The sequence below is a fragment of the Littorina saxatilis genome, linkage group LG8 (assembly GCF_037325665.1).
Source record: "Littorina saxatilis isolate snail1 linkage group LG8, US_GU_Lsax_2.0, whole genome shotgun sequence".
Lineage (NCBI taxonomy): Eukaryota > Metazoa > Mollusca > Gastropoda > Littorinimorpha > Littorinidae > Littorina > Littorina saxatilis.
The window spans coordinates 48,498,011-48,513,010 of record NC_090252.1 but is presented as its reverse complement, the minus strand read 5'-3'; the positions used below and the strand labels follow the sequence as shown (position 1 = coordinate 48,513,010).

At 40.2% G+C, this 15,000-nt stretch overlaps 1 protein-coding gene and 2 long non-coding RNA genes across 7 annotated transcripts in view; all 3 read right to left on the bottom strand.

Moving 5' to 3' along the window:
* The window catches only part of LOC138974700 (low-density lipoprotein receptor-related protein 8-like), a 54,299-nt gene that overhangs the window by 36,654 nt on the left and 2,645 nt on the right, over window positions 1-15,000 (bottom strand). The gene's annotated exons all lie outside the window — the stretch shown is intronic.
* Window positions 4,073-8,201, bottom strand: LOC138973732 (uncharacterized). Of its 4 annotated transcripts, none has more exons than XR_011458124.1 (4): window positions 7,814-8,201; window positions 7,233-7,348; window positions 6,177-6,237; window positions 4,073-4,273 (listed from the first exon to the last, which is right to left on the bottom strand). It is a non-coding gene; the product is annotated as an uncharacterized lncRNA (long non-coding RNA). The 4 variants fall into 4 exon arrangements; XR_011458125.1 differs by lacking the exon at window positions 7,814-8,201 and adding an exon at window positions 7,720-7,737; XR_011458126.1 differs by lacking the exon at window positions 7,814-8,201 and adding an exon at window positions 7,681-7,698.
* Window positions 10,904-14,350, bottom strand: LOC138973731 (uncharacterized). 2 transcript variants are annotated; one of them, XR_011458122.1, is made up of 5 exons: window positions 14,039-14,350; window positions 13,451-13,544; window positions 13,111-13,191; window positions 11,887-11,933; window positions 10,904-11,148 (listed from the first exon to the last, which is right to left on the bottom strand). It is a non-coding gene; the product is annotated as an uncharacterized lncRNA (long non-coding RNA). The 2 variants fall into 2 exon arrangements; XR_011458121.1 differs by having other exon boundaries at window positions 14,043-14,350.

Sequence of the window (15,000 nt, the reverse complement as noted above, 5' to 3'; positions counted from 1 at the left end):
CAAGCAAACTGCTTCGATTTCATGTTTGACATTGTCGATGGTGTCCACCAGTTCTGGTGCATGTTTCAATGCAAAAAGATTTAGTTTCTGAGCAAGCATTTCTTTACAGCAGTCCCTGCAATGATGAAGACCCTCCGAGAAAGAGGGAAAAATCGGCCACCGTTCTCAGCATCGCGTATCTGTGTGTAACCTCTTTCATTGACAAGATACTCTTGTTTCCCCGCAGCCTTGACCAGTGAGTCGGTTACCTAATCTGTGAACCCTTCAGTTGTGTTGCTTTGTCAAAAGTTAGACACAGTCAACTAGTTTTGCTCTGAGTGAACAGTGCAGCTGGCCTCAATTAGCCGGTGACACCTCTCTGGCCACAGCACCAAACAGTAGGCCTACATGGCTGGGGAGAGAGAGAGAGAGAGGGGGGGGGGGGTAGCTGGCTAAACTCAGTGGGGTGTCCGGTGTCACTGAAGTCAGCAGGAAGAGCATTGGAGAGAAATAGAGAGGTGTACTCTTCCAAACAATTTCCAAGGATCAGTTGTCAGGGCTAAGGGTAGTCAGTGAGAGCGGTTTGTGTACAGTCCGACTGAAGACACAAGATCGGCATGCAGTCAATAAAGCCAGACAAGAAGAATGATTATGACATGCGGCTCTATCTGCTGGTTAATTATTCAAACTGGTTTTCAACGCTTATTCTCACAAAGCATCTGCACACCTGCCTCTGCCTCTGTGCTGTGTTTGTGTGGCTGCTATCGTATGATGTCAGTGCATGGTGAGTGCGTTCACTGCCTTGTCACCACTTCCCCACCTTTTTCAGAATGTTTTCTTGGAGTTGGATAATTCTTTGAATTTACAATTTTCCAACATCAAGACTTTTTGCAATCGCGATGGCAGTTTCTCCCTTTTTGTGTCTGTTCACAACATTCACTCGATTTTCGAGAGTTAAATATTTTATTTTCTTTGTAGACGCCATGTCGATCTCCACTGCTCTTCTGTCCAAAGACTGTCTATTCTGACTGAATTGAACGGTGTGTGTTGGTCACGTGAGTTTGTTTTCTCGATGATTGGTTTGTGATGTTTACTCAGCCCACCCAACCATCACACCTCTCAGCGGTTAATTAGTGCCTTTGCTTAGTTTGTCAGTGATGCGTTACGCTGACTGAGTCTTGGCTTTGTCTGACAAAGTCGTTACACAAGCTGTTAGGTCGGTCCTTAGACGTTAGAGCGGGGTGGTCGCTACACTGGTGACAACTATATAAGGAAACACATCGGTTAAAAAAAAAAGGGTCGTTGTGGCGGGGTAGTCCTTAGAGAGGGGAGTCCTTGTGAGGGGTTCCACTGTAGCACAATCTCAAAGTATGTGTGAGTCCCCTAATATGGACCACCTTCAACAAATCAAAGAAATTAAAAGCTAAAGGCTATTTTCATTAATTCATTAAGAAGCTTGTTGAAAATAACCTATAACTAGCCCTCGAAATTTCAAAAACAAATATAACAAATAGTTTTCTTTTCGTGGAAGTTGATAATTTCACTTATTTTCACTCTGTTTTTGATAAGCTTCTTTAGTTTCCTGGTGTGCTCCAAATAATGCTCTCATCAACCCGAAACGGATAAATCTAAAGCATCTTTTAATTAGTCTGACTTGCACACTAAGTTGTATCATGTTATTTTGAAGTATCGGGGGCTTTTTACAGTGATTCGCGAAGGCCGCTCTACTGGTCCATGGGCCATTTGTGATTTTTTCTGTATTTAATTTTTGCTGAATGTCTATCAAAGCTATTTTACTCTAATTAGGCCCAACGGTTAACCAAAGAGAGAAGGACTACCAAACACAAAATGAAACTTCTTAGAAAGAAAACAAACCAGTTATCAGCATGAAACAAAAAGTGGTCCATATTAGGAGCCCTTCCCCATCACATGTTTTTCTTGTGAAACTGTTGCGTTGTGCGGATGTTTAAGTGGTCACGTGATGTAAACAAAGCGAAGTGCGGGACGTACTCAGCTCTGAGCTGTTACAACGGCAAGTTCAAAACCACGAAAAAACCGATTCCGTTATGCGAGTCGCCACCGGGGATGTTTGTATTTTTCATATGGTTGTATAAAAACAATTAGTACACTCTTTGACTGCAATTTATGTTCCTTATAATTATTGTCAAACGCGTATTTTTTAATTTCCATATAAAGTAAAAGGTGGTGTAAAGCTGTGGAAAAACCCAGGAAACCATTGTGTAAATATCTGAGCATGCGCTTTGAAGAGCTAAAACGTTGTGTAAATATCTGAGCATGCGCACTCGTGGTGAAAACTAGTCAAAATTCATCGTACGTCTAATTTTAGCTGCGCACGAATCTTCCAACGCTTGGCTTGGAAACAACAATGGCGCTCAAAGGAAAAGGAGAATTTTCACCGGTTCGAAACAAAATCTCCAGTCCAGTAACATTAGAATAATTTTATACCACCTATAGTTATCATCATGTATCTGGAAAGGATATTGCTTAAATTGCGTCCACTTACAACTAGCATCCACCTAAGAAATGAAACCTTGAACTCTGTGACGTTTCTGTTGGCGGCAGAGTGTTTCTGCTTGTGAGATTTAAAAGCGACAAGCAATAATGATTGTGAACGTTAAAGAATGAACGATAACGACAATTCCTACAACAGGCACTTATTTTCTGTAGCCTTATGAGTACGTGCTGCAAGAACATTGTTTTTTATTTTACGCCAGGCCACCGTAAACGATCTCTAGAACTTTGTGAACGACAGCACACTGAAATGTCGCGCGACACACATTTGCCATCAGACCGACTTTGGAACTCGTGACGTCAAATGTTCTAAACAAATTGCAACATTTGTTTCCAAAATACGTCATGTTTGGCCGATGTTTTGATTCTCCGGAGTGTTGCAGTCTTGCAAGACTAAAGCGGGGCTCACACACAGGCGGAGCAAGCGGAGCAGGCTGCTCCGATCCTGCTCCGCTCTCCACCTGCCCTCTCACACACAAGCTCCGGTTCCGGAGCAGGCTGCTCCGATCCTGCTCCGGTAGGGGATTCCCCTATGATATGACGTAGTTTCTCCACTCGCGCAGTCTGATGGGAAATATTTTTACACGTGGATAAGAAGTGGCGGGAAAAAAACACCGTGATGTTTACCAAAGGATACAAAAGTCTTGTCTTTTATCGCAATTACTGAACATATTTCTAAATGGACTCTGTATAAGTCAGTGTGTGTGCGTGTGTGCCAGTGCGTTTTAGAGCTTTTCAGACACAAACTATGTGAGTGTGGGGGTCGGGTGAAGAGAGAGGTGGACTAACAACTGTTGGGACATGTTTTAAGTTTTGGTTCTTTTTTGTTTTATCGAGTTATATCCGAAGCTTCAAAGATGTTGAATGTGTATAGTTACACTAGCTTCCATGGAATCCATTCTTTTTTTTTTAGATCTACTACTAACAATCTCTCTTGCAGACGGTTAGACTGTTGCTTTATGTTACGCGCAATATGGCTTTGATTTAGATTTAGTTTTTTTCATTTTGTGTGTGGTTTGATTTAGCTTCACTCTACTCAGAAGAAATGTTTTAAACATGATTAACAAAATATTACTTTATGGATGTTTGCAAATAGAAACGTACGTGTGTCAACAGCGCAACAAGTTTCTAAAGAGGACGATATAGAACGCTCATGGCCGGACCGTATCAGGTTGGGGGGGCCCCCAATTGTGTTAGGGGTTCATTAGTTGAGGGCGCTAGGGAGGTCTGGACGTTTTGAAATGTAGATGAGAATATGTGGAATCTAGCTGGCGCGTTCTCCGAATATTTGTCATGATTTATTGATTTTTATTTTATTTTCACCCTTGGAGGAGATACATGTTCAGGCCGGGGGGGGGGGGGGGGGGTGACAGGAACCCCCCCCTGGATCCGTCCTTGACGCTAGACAAAAAAGTATCTGTGCTGTAGCTTTTTTTATGTTTTATCTCACCCTCATTTTTGAATGTTGTTTTCACACACACACACACACACACACACACACACACACACACACACACACACACACACACACACACACACACACACTTTTGATCCCATTCCATGTATTGCGAAGACTTTATTCAGGGTTTTAGCTAGTACTTAAACATCCAATTTCAAAGCACAAGTCTGAGCTGAGAATAGATATGCATAAATGTGTAAAATAATGGTGATTTGTGATCAAAACACTTCACAGGGAAGCTTGTTTATATGTCTTATGTATGTGTCTTCCATCGCCCTGGCAACATCAGAACTCCACACCAGCCTGCAAAAGTATAAACATAAAGGGTGACACAAATGAAACAAATGCAGCCCATAAAAATGCTTAATACTTCTTGACCTGTTGACCTAGTTAGTTAATATTTGGCGATTATTAACTATATCTTATGCATGACAAAGGTCAACACAGTGGCGAGTTCACAGGTCAAATGGAGGGGTAATTTGGAACACTTTTGAGTTTTGATCTAGCTGTAATCTTCTTTTTTCAGCACATTTTCAACCAAAAAAAAGGACTAAAACATTACGTCTCCAATGAGTTAACAAGATCGTAAGATTTTGTTGATCTTGTTCGAGTGGATTTTGTGTATACAAGTGTTATCTGATAGTTACCTTATTGCTTCATGTGTCATTAGCGGTGTAACTGGTTGTCTGAGGGATGCATTGACTAAGATCTCATATATGCTAGATGTCGAAAAACTACTCAAATTACCTGCCCTCGAAAGGGTGGTAACCAAGCTAAACAAGAAGGGCAAAGCCCATACGACTCACATGCTTTACACATTTTTCCTACCAAAATACATGTGACCTTGACCCAAGGTCAAGGTCATCCAAGGTCATGCAACACAAAGCTGTTAATTCAAGACATAGGAAGTACAATGGTGCTTATTGGCTCTTTCTACCATGAGATATGGTCACTTTTAGTGGTTCACTACCTTATTTTGGTCACATTTCATAAGGGTCTAAGTGACCTTGACCTTGATCATATGTGACCAAATGTGTCTCATGATAAAAGCATAACATGTGCCCCACATAATTTTTAAGTTTGAAACAGTTATCTTCCATAGTTCAGGGTCAAGGTCACTTCAAAATATGTATACAATCCAACTTTGAAGAGCTCCTGTGACCTTGACCTTGAAGCAAGGTAAACCAAACTGGTATCAAAAGATGGGGCTTACTTTGCCCTATATATCATATATAGGTGAGGTATTGAATCTCAAAAACTTCAGAGAAAATGGGAAAAATGTGAAAAATAGCTGTTTTTTAGGCAACATTTATGGCCCCTGCGACCTTGACCTTGAAGCAAGGTCAAGATGCTATGTATGTTTTTTGGGGCCTTGTCATCATACACCATCTTGCCAAATTTGGTACTGATAGACTGAATAGTGTCCAAGAAATATCCAACGTTAAAGTTTTCCGGACGGACGGACGGACGGACGTCCGGACGGACGGACGGACGGACGACTCGGGTGAGTACATAGACTCCCTTTTGCTTCGCATGTGAGTCAAAAAAAGACGCCATAGGAAATTAAGTAGCGTGGAAGGATGGGAGGGTATAAACTATGAGAATTGGGTAAGTATATTAATTATACGAAAATTTATTATTGACATTTTCATTTGAATTACATAGTTTATACCCTCCAAAACTAACACTCTTAAATTCTTTAATGCTTAAATCGGGTTAATTAGTGTACGGCTCCATATAAAACCCGAAACGGTTGAGTCTATCCCCGAATTCGGATCCTTTTTGGAAAGAGCCCAAAAGACAGACCATTTCACCTACAACATTGTAACTTTTGGTATTGGTCATACCTAAGCTGAAATTAATGTACAGCAAATATACAGTGCAAAATGCCGTTAACGGTCTTGCAGGCAACTCAGTTAGCTATCCTGCCTATGCAACTGACTCACGAAGTCTCGCACACAGATAAACAAATGAGGGAAGGGGCCTGTGTCGTCTTCAACCAATAAACACACACACACACACACACGCGCGCGCGTACTAAAGATGAATATTGCATATGCATAATGCAGAAGAAGACAACTTAATCTGATAATCTATAGATGTAGTGACTGGTGCAATATTTAACGAATTTAAAAGGACGACTCTGAAATGTATCATGTGAACCAACTTCTCAATAAACAAAATGAAGACCAGTTTAAAAAGTTACCTGTTTCATTTTGGAATGTTTTTGGTCCCATCACATCTCTGATGTACACTCCATAGACGCACTGTAGTAATAAAAAAAAACTGTTTAAGGAGAAAAAAGATTATGCAGGGAGGAAGAACAGTAAGAACAACAGAATCAGCAGCAACATTCACTAATCTTACTCCACATAACACATAACACTGAATCTCAGTGAAGAGTTAGTGATCCAAATATTTTAATTAAACAGAGAGACACAGAGAGATTGAGAAGGAGACAACAGCTATGTGCATGTGCGTGTGTGTTTGTGTGTGTGTGTGTGTGTGAGGGGAAATTTAGTCATTGAAAACTAAACACTTTCTACTCTTCAATATCAACAGTCATAGACATAAGATTAAGAGCCACTGGGAAAGTTGGACATGAAGTGATGAACATGTATATGTTGCAGGTGAGGAGGGGGGGGGGGGGGGGGGGGGGCTGGAGGGTCATTGTTGTTTGTAGATTATAAATATAACTTAGCACAAATTCCTGTTTTGCAACACTGTAATGTATAAGTAGAAATGACTGTGGAATAACTTTCTTCTGTTATATCAGTATGATTATTTGCAAAGTTACCCGGATCATTGTGGCATCCTCTTAATCCTATCACGTCTGAGACTTTAGTAGACGTGCCTGTAGAGGGAAGGGATGGGGGAAGGGGGTGGAGGGTGGGCATAGAGAGTGTCGGTGTAATATGAAGGAGGGAGGGGAGAACCATTGGTAAATAAAACTCTTATAATATCAACAGTTCTGAAACTATTTGAACACGAGTTTCCCATTACCACACAAAGGTGCAGATAGCAACAGATGTTACACCGAGAGTGGGGGGGGGGGGGGGGGGGGGGACTTTTAGAGGGTTAGTTGTTGGACTGTAGTATCTGAATAGCAGTGCTAATGCTATGGGGTGAGGGTGGTGCTGGGGCGGAGTATGTATCGTATGTAACTTGAATTGGATATTAATAAGCATGATCACTCAGACTAGAGCTAAAAACGGTGTTAATCTTCACAGACATTACATAATATGAATTCACAAGCATGTACCTTTTGTTTTGCCCTTGAGTTTGGTAGAAGGCAATATTGAGTGTCGAACACAAGTTGCATTGATCACTGACACTGCGTCACCCTGCGGTCAATCTCCTCTGATCTGCAGATTGCACCTGCACAAACCCAAACAATGTTATGATCGCAAAAAGCCTGCATAGCCAATGGATCTAAGAACACAAACACTCGATGGATCTAATTAGAGAGTCTGCAAACGAGTCATTTTATGTTGGAAATTCAATGACAATCTGTCAGTCAATGAAGCAGATAGATCTGTCCCTGCGATTGTTTTTGCAAGCAGATACATGTTTGAACTTCACTTATCCCGTTATCATTCATTTTGTGCCGAGGAGCTGAACAAACAATCAAAATCAAGCAAGTGGTACATTCAGAAGACAAACTTCAGTCGCAAAAAACAAACTGACGAGAAAGAACCTAGCTTAATTACTGCTGTATTGATTTCGGCCAAACCAACGCATTTGCATACCGAAGTCATTCCTCCTTTGATTCCAATCATTGTACATGATCTTAATGCAAAAATATATACGAAAACGAGCTGATCGAAATGAGTAACATTGCACCTGCATTGACTGTACTGCAAAAGCCGCAGGTCGTCTGCGACTGGAGATTTCGAAGTTGAACAGCAGCGTTTCTTCACACTCAGCTGTTGGCTTCCTCGGAAAAGTGAAAAGCGTGACTTGAAATCTAGCGGAAACCACATTCTATCTTTCCGTTTCGGTATTCTTGTGTAAAATCCATGAAAAAGTTCTTTCGAAAAAGGCGGCCGTCGTTATTTGGGATGCCACCTAGTGTCACACTACTATTTCCGGAGAAAGTGATGAGTGCGCTGATTGGCTGCACCGCTGCACCGGAGCCAAAAAATAGAAACGTGTCCTATTCCTTGCTCCGCTCCGCACACACCACTTTCTCCACTCCTGCAACGGAAGTAGCGTCATCTCTCCGCCTGGTGCAGCCTACTCCACCCTTGCTCCGCTTGCTCCACCTGTGTGTGAGCCCCCCTTAACAACACATCCTCTTGTTACACCCCCGGTATTCACGACTTTCCGACCTTGACATTGTAGCTAGGGTCATGTGGGCGTTGGCATCATTGTCCAATCAGAAATAGTCAATGATCATCTCCTCAGTGTGTTCCGGTCCGGAACGCAAAACAGTTTGTGCGGAAAAAGAGAACGTGGTTTGACAACTAAAGGGCATTTTGACCGACTCGCACTACAGCATCGTTCAAATGTGGGAGAATGACACATCTGACAAATAGCCAGTGGTTACCAACATGAGAAACTGGGGATAGGAATCGTAATCCGTATGTAAGTTTGAAGCGGCCCTGACGCTGTGTGTACGTCAATCCGAAGAGAAGCTATCGTACTAGGCCCTAGGTGACATTTCGTCAAGTTCCACTCCCAGTTTGCCGACTCTATGGCCCTCCCCCCGCCAAACTGCTGCACCCGGTGGCAGGGAAAGCAGTTCGACTTAAGGTGACTGCAGGGCAAGTTCAATTTTGCAAGCTAAAAATAAATGTTCTACTACCTTGTCAGTCTAGATCTGGAACTCATGAAACAGCACTATTCAAATCCCCACAAAGTGAGCTGGTGTTTTTCTAGATCTAAGCATCGACCGAATTCAATAGAAATGTTCCTTGCATGGCATAATTATTTACCTAAATCTGTTATTAAGTTTGTTGAAAATCAAAGTATTCGTTTTTTGTTTGTTCGCGTGTTTGGTTTTTGCTTAGTCGATTAGCTTACACGATGTGTGGCTTTTTATTTTGTAAGGGTGGTTTAGCATGTATAAAATGAGACCTAGACCACATACGCCATGAAAGTAGAGTTCCCCGTTCAATACCAAGATTGCCAGTATTGATATTCAGACAACTTTTGGATAAATGTGTGGGGCTGTGGTGTTGCAGTGCTAGATTGTTTGCACGGGTATGTAGGTAGGTACGTGTACATCCGTGTGCTTTTGTGCAGGCATTTGTGAAACAGGAACATGCAACATTTTTGACAAACATCAGGGTTGTGTGTGTGTGTGTGTGTGTGTGTGTGTGTGTGTGTGTGTATGTGTGATAAAACCAACTAAGCTTACATCCAGCACAAAAAGCTTCAGCTCTACTTCACCAGTCAAAAACAAACGCATTGTTTTATTCAGCTTTTGACACATATATTCACTCGATCAGAATCGAACCCTCTTCGTGAATATTTTATTTCAGAAAAAAATAACATATTGATTCTACACAACAAATGGTATTGCTATATGCTATGAGTATGAACGATGAAGACTAGCAACCGAGACAGATGAGGCATCAAGTTTCTTAGCCTTTTAGCCTCTTATGTTGCATACATGTCATTTGTTTTTAATTTTTATCTCCTGATAACTGACCAGAAAGGTACGTACAAACATCGATTCTGCAACTACCTCGTAAACTTTTCGATCGCTAATACACCAGAACTTGATACAGTATGCAACACTCACAGGCTTGATTACCTGTTGCATTGAAACGACAGAAGGAATTAAAAGACTATGTAACTGAGAGGAACCGGTGTATTCAAGTTCAGAACGAAGCAGTTTCTGCCTCGGAGCCTGTATCTCATGCTATGGAGCCACTAGAAGAGAAATGTCTGGCGTAGTTTGACCCAACAGACAGAGAAGTCAAGGGGGGTAATCTATCGACAGCAGTTGTATTGCTGGTTTGTATTTGATCTTACAAACCATTCTTATTAACTTGTATAAATAGTTTATCGCTTCAGTAAACACTCATCTATTTTGAAGATTACGTAATTTTCAACAACAAAAATTTAAAAAAATTCGCAATTCAATATTTCACGCAAATTTTACTGATCCGCAAACAATTTTGCATGAACAAGTGCTATGTTAGGGAGAGAGTACGAGTGCGTAGTAAGACATATTTTGAGTGGAGTAGCAAAAAGCTTTAGCCATGTACTAATTATGTTATTGAACTGCTTAGCGGAGATTTCCAGATCAATCATACGGCGGTGAAAGACTGGTCTCTAGTACGGTCTATAGGCCTACTTACAAAATATAAAAATAAACAAACAAACCAACACAAAAAAGGTTTGTGTTGCACGTATGATTTAAGTATTTAATTGAATAGAAAAGGCAACATCGGAATAAAAACAAATCTCGTGGTTCTCTTGTCAAGGAGTATGCACAGAATATGAAAGAAGATTGTGGAGTAGGCTGCTTTCTATTCTACTGCTCTAAATTAGCAAGAGGCAAGCTTTACAATGCTATTCACACTAGGATGCAAAGCATTCAGTGCTAAAGCTCTCAAATCACAATAGTTACAAGACAAAACACACTTCTTGGGGCTACAAGAAATGTTAATATTTGTAAGCACACAATTGGACACATTTTTGTAAATATTTTGTATTGCCTCCCTTGAATAAAACTTATAAAAAAAAATATTCTGAGAAAAAAAGTTATACTTAAAAGCAAAGCTATCAAGAAATAGGTAGACAACCCGTGTAGATACCTTTATTCTTAAGACATTTTATTTTTGGAGGATGTCACTATGCAATTTTACAGATTTAAAAAAAAAAAGCTTTAGATGATCTCCCTTGAACAAACATTTCTTGTTTTTACTATGTGTTAGTTTTAAGGGTATATAGAAGAACAATAAAGAAAAAATGCTGCAAATTGACTTGGACGTATTTACAATTTAATTAAACAAAATGTTTCAAATTATCTGATAATGAAATTCTACATTAAAATTAAAGCAGATCTAGGGACTTGTGCACAACATAAAACATAAGGAACTATGATCTGCATTGCTTGTTATGATGATAATGGCTGGCACCTGTCGACCGACTTGCACGCCATAATTCTATATGTTTTACTATGCGCCCTGCATGTCAATGGTCTTTCTCTGGGTGGCTCGATTCTGAGGAGATAAAGAAAATGCATTTAGTGCAAGCAGTACATAATGACAACACACATACAATTACTTAAAGCAGCTGCTGGTTTCAGAGTATTTAGTTAAAGGCCCACCCCAACTTGTTTGCCTCAATGTCGCAGATTTGGTCAGACTTTCACAATGAGTAAGATAACAAATTTAACAATGTTTTGATTTAAAAAAAAAATAGTATTCATTTTTGTTGTTTTCGGCCCCATTCACTGGGAATCTTACTCAAGGACAAGGATTTTTCTTAGGAATATTTGTATGTGAAGCTTCCAAGCCCTAGCTTCAGAAACGACCAAGAAACCCTCAATAATGGATTTTGTTGTGCATAGTGATGGCTATCCAACCGAGTGGCGGAGCACTGGTGAATCCTTTCATTCTCCTGATTGCTTGATTCTGAAATGACATTGTGGAGTTGGTAGTTATGTGAGTGTGTAGTGCCTGCTCTTCGTTGTTTAGTCGGGGGGAGGGGGGGGGGTATTGAATCATATGATCATAAAGTAAGACTTCACTGTGATGTGCAGAGATTTAGTCAGGTACACAACATTGCTATGCTATCACGAAATTAGATGTTCTATCCTCTAGATGGGCTACACAACTACATCAGATGTCATGGTTGGGTTTTCGCAAGTCAGCAACATGTTTTGAAGTTCTCATTGGGTAATCACGGCTGACATCAAACACAGAAAAGGTGGAAAAAACATAAATCAATGAACTCACCTTCCCTGCATTGTGATACTAGCCATATGGGTCTGCCGAAGTAGCTCCTGCACATATTGAATTAACTATTCATGTTATTGTTAGGATCACACTTTTTTCTGGTACATGTATATCAGACTGGAAAGTTTCTCAAGGCTTGAAGAATTCAAGAGCTTGCCTATCCCCAATAAAAAAAAAAATTTAGTATGCAAATATTTTCAGGGTCTCAAGGTTTTAATATGAAGTCTGTTCCTCTGGGGTCATGGAGAAACAAATTACAAATGAGAACATACTGTTACACAACAAATTCCGACCAATTTAGGACACACCATAACATAACTCACAAACAAACAACAGCAATACAATAATTAGTCTGCAAATACCTAAACGTCGTTCACACTAGGTATACAAAAATAAAAAAGCACATTCAGGCAGGTTTGACAAGTAGACCATTCCAGCTACTGTTCCAGACCAAAGGCCATGTTTCCCCTTACTCTGTGATTGTAATCATAATTATTGTTTATGAATGACTTCAGTTTTTCTAAGTAAATCTCTCGTTGTAATTACTGGTAAATGCATTATCCCAATTAAGATATCCTCACATCTAACCTGCGTAAACTTCATTTCAAGGGTTTTAATTTTTTTTTAGCTGGCCAAGAAATTATAAGCATTCCTCAATTATGTTCCTGTCAGACTCAATGAGCTAATCTTATAAAAAAAAATTAAAAAAAGGTAGCATCTTATAATATTCTCACGTGAATTATAGCTAATCAGAAAACTAGTATTTAATTTTTTTTTAAACTCAAACTGAAAATACAGGCATGCAACATTATCCTTGCTGTTTTGTGATAACCCTCACCATCAACTATTCTATTTCATTTCCATCTTAACAGGCGTAGCACCTCTCTGGAAGCCAAAAGAACACTTTAAATCCACCCCCCCCCCCCAGTCCTCAGTAAACATTGCTGTGCATATTTAAAAAAAAACAATGCCTGAGTCTCCAGTCACCTGTTTATGTTGTTGTCCTTGTACTTCACTTGTAGCTTAGCTGTTCAAGAAACTGTTTCTCTGATCACATGATCAAAATTCAAATACTTAATAAACCAATTTTGATTCTATTTCTGCAATAATAAGTTGAACGTCTGCATATGTAATTGCCACAATTTACAGAGTTTCTGAATAAATGCTGCAAGAAAAACCAACAGAGTGAACAGTTTGTAAATATACTAACATACCTATATTTACCTTATGACATGTGTGGTACAGTGGCTGCTAAAACGTCCGTTACACCTGTCTGCATATATTAGGTGACAGCCCTGATGGAGACTGAAAAAAAGTTCCCTCCCTATGACCATATGTTGCACGGAGGGTAGGGGGGGGGGGGGCTTTTAGAGGTGTAGTTGTTGGACTGTAGTGTAGAGGCTGATTGGCAGTGCTATGGGGAGAGGGTGGAGCTGGGGCGGAGAATATATCGTATGTAATTGAATACTAATAGTAAAAAGCATGATCAGTTAGACTAGAGTTAAAAACTATGTTGATCGCCAGAGACATTACATAATGTGAAATCACAAGCATGTTACTGTACCTTTCGTTTTGCCATTGAGATTGGTAGAAGGCATTGAGTGGTGAACACAAGTTGCATTGATCACTGCATCACCATGTGGTCAATCCCCTTTGATCTGCAGATTGCACCAGCACAAACCAACACTGTGTTATGATCGTAAACAGCCCACTTGGCCAATAAATCTAAGAACACAAACACTAGATAGATCTAATCGGAGAGCCTGCAAACCGAGTCATGCTTTTTAAATTCAATGAAAATCTGTCTGTCAATGAAGCAGATAGATCTATCCTTGCGATTGTTTTTGCAAGCAGATAAATGTTAGAACGTCACTTATTCCGTTTTCATTCAACAAATTGATATTTTGCAAGATGCATTTCGTGCCAATGAGCTGAACAAACAATCAAAATCAAGCAAGTGGTACATTCTTGAAGACAAAATTCAGTCACGCAAACAGAGGAAGGGAAAAAATCTAGCTTACTGCTGTACTGATTTCGCCAAATAAATGCATTTGCATGCCGAAGTTATTCCTGCTTTGATTCCAATCATTCTAATTGATCTGAATGCAAAAAATATACGTAAACGAGCTGATCAAAATGAGTAACATTGCACCTGCCTATAGACTGTACTGCGAAAGCGAAGGTCGTCTGCGACTGGAGATTTTGAAGTCGAACAGCGTCGTTTCTTCACTCTCAGCGGTTGTCTTCATCGGAAAAGTGAAAAGCCTGACTTGCAATCTAGCGAAAGACACATTCTGTCTTTCCGTTCGGGCGTTGTTTTTGTGTACAATCTCTGAAAATGTTATTTCGAAAAAGGCGGCCGTCATTGTTTTGGGGTTTCCGCCTAGTGGTGTTTTAAACCGGTTTCAGACCGGAACACACTGAGGAGATGAGAACAAAATGGCAGCCCCCATGAAATCCGAAAGGTCACAGAAAAAAGTCGTGAATAGGGGTGTGTATAGGTTTCGGTCGATGTGTTTGTGTGTTTGTGTGCGCATATAGATCTCAAGAATAAACGGACTGATCGTCACCAAACTTGGTGAACAGGTTCTATACATTCCTGAGACGGTCCTTACAAAAATTGGGACCAGTCAAACACACGGTTAGGGAGTTATTGGTGGATTAAGATTCTACAAGGACTTATAGAGGAACATATTAATGGTCAAAGGGAAATAACCTTCTCAGTTGGTGGCAGTGAGAATGGTTATTTCCCTTTGACCAACGGGGGTGTTTTTCCTACCTCGGAGGAATTTCTTGTTTATTTTGTTCTTCAGAGTGTATCAGTGTGAACTCAATATAAGGTGAGAGCACAGATTACAACAGAAGCTGTCAAATATCACATCAAATGATCGCACTACTTTCAAGCTCGGATGTACGAAACACACCCAGTGACCACAGACTTCCAGATTAGGCGTCGAGGCCCTGTATGGGATGTAAACAGACGCAGTGATGTGTTTAAAAACATAACAACACACGTCTTAACGCATTAAAGTGTACTAAAGAAATTACACAATGTTCTATTGTAACTCACGTTGGGAATCCCTCGCGACTTTCATTGTTTAGGAAAAAAAAAAA